This window comes from Cynara cardunculus (assembly GCF_001531365.2).
Source record: "Cynara cardunculus var. scolymus isolate 2C chromosome LG 2, CcrdV1, whole genome shotgun sequence".
Taxonomy (NCBI): domain Eukaryota; kingdom Viridiplantae; phylum Streptophyta; class Magnoliopsida; order Asterales; family Asteraceae; genus Cynara; species Cynara cardunculus.
Window position 1 is genome coordinate 23,128,984 of NC_037529.1, and position 1,774 is coordinate 23,130,757.

Consider the following 1,774-nt stretch of genomic DNA (forward strand, 5'->3'; position numbering starts at 1 on the left):
TATCCTCCTTTCTTCTGATTATTTGTTTTCATGTGGGAGATTTATGTTGGCTTCTTAACCTGCAGCCAAAATTTTGATGGCTTTGGCGCTGGTAGAGGCTTTGGGCGTGGCTTGTTTTTGGTAACTATCTTTTAGCTTTCTGTTTTCTTGTTATATAGCTGATTCAACCATTTAGTAGTCTCATTTTTCATTGTGAGGTGAGATGGTATGTTAATCTCAAAATTGACACATGAAGAAGACAATTTACTTGTTTTGCTCTATCAACTAAGAATTGTTGTAAAAGCAAATGAACATCTCTTGCTACGCTAAGGTGCAGGTTTATAATGTCTGGGTTATATTCATATTTATGTACCAATTGTGCTGTTGAAAACTGAATCCCACTTTTTAATATTTAGGTCGGGGTGGCGGCTTTGAGCAAAAAACACCACCTCCAGGCTATGTATGCCACAGATGCAAAAAACTGCTATACCATCGGCAGGCTACTCGAAACAAAACAGTACATGATAAGCACCATTTCTTCTTCGTGAGAGGATTTTGGTAAGATAACCGCAAGTTATATTTATAATATAATGTCATTCTTGTTCTTATCCTTAACAAATTTTGTGTCATTCTTGTATTTTTTTTATAGATAAATTTTGATGTCGACTTGTCTTCGAAGATTGTGGTTGATGTGATTGACCTCCAAATAGGTCGATCTTTCAAAAATCAAATTTTAATGTATAATGTATTTATTTTATAAATAAATTTTAATGATCTTTCAAAAATCAAATTTTATAGAACGACTTGTGTTAGAAAATTTGGCAAAACTTTTGGACGTTCTTTACTCAAATTTTAGTGTATAATGTTTATGTTAGGTTGTTGACGGAAAGCTTTCCCAAACTTGTTATCTCATGGGACTTGAGTCTTGCTACAAGGGATATTGTCGAAAGTAAGTTGCTATCAGTATATCAGCTCCAACTCCTGTCATGATGACAAATTATGTTACAAGCTGTCTTTAACACAATCTTGCCCATTATAGGTACGAGAAATTCGAAGGCAAACAATTTTCAATTGCTGATGCTGACTATTTTGTATTTCGTTCTCCTTTTAACAAGGTAATTGATCTAAAAGAAGCATACTTGTTTCCTTTCTTGATACTCATTATAGTAGTTCAAACTTTTCTGTGGAATTGTGCAGCTTGTACAGAAGAGCTTTGCTCGATTAGTGTTCAGTGATGTCGTTAGAAACGCCAGGTGATTATTTCATGATACACATTATAAATTTCATGAGCCGAGAATTGATGAGTTTGTTCCTATGCATCTGTTTACAGGCATCTCAGCAAGTGGCTAAGCCCCATTACAATAAGAAGGTTCGACCTAGAACTTTGATCAACAAGCAAGTCGGCAACATGTATACTGCTTCTATATATGCGGCCTTTGCTTCCCTCATTCATAATAAGAATAGCTCTCTGGTCAATTGTATCCTTCCAAGTTTTTCATCTTCATTAACTATTCAAGACCAACGTTCGGAGACTCAAGATCGTTAAACATGCTATGATGATTTTGGATGTATTTTTGTTGATAAATTTAGAAGATATATGAAATAGTTGAATATTAAATTTGGATGGTTCTTATATATATTGAATTGTCTTGAGATTATTATTAATTTGTTCATGATTAATTTAATATTGTCTATTAGTTTAATTTTATTATTATATATATATATATATATATATATATATATATATATATATGCAGCTGAATTATGGATGAAATAAATATATAATATATTTTTT

The 1,774-nt window shown here is 32.3% G+C and overlaps 1 long non-coding RNA gene across 3 annotated transcripts; it reads left to right on the top strand.

The window, feature by feature from the left end:
* Window positions 1–235: 235 nt before the first annotated feature.
* LOC112507900 lies at window positions 236–1,438 on the top strand. 3 transcript variants are annotated; one of them, XR_003068579.1, is made up of 5 exons: window positions 236–689; window positions 855–928; window positions 1,019–1,094; window positions 1,177–1,232; window positions 1,310–1,438. It is a non-coding gene; the product is annotated as an uncharacterized LOC112507900 (long non-coding RNA). The 3 variants fall into 3 exon arrangements; XR_003068577.1 differs by having other exon boundaries at window positions 236–537; XR_003068578.1 differs by having other exon boundaries at window positions 855–1,094.
* Window positions 1,439–1,774: the final 336 nt, after the last annotated feature.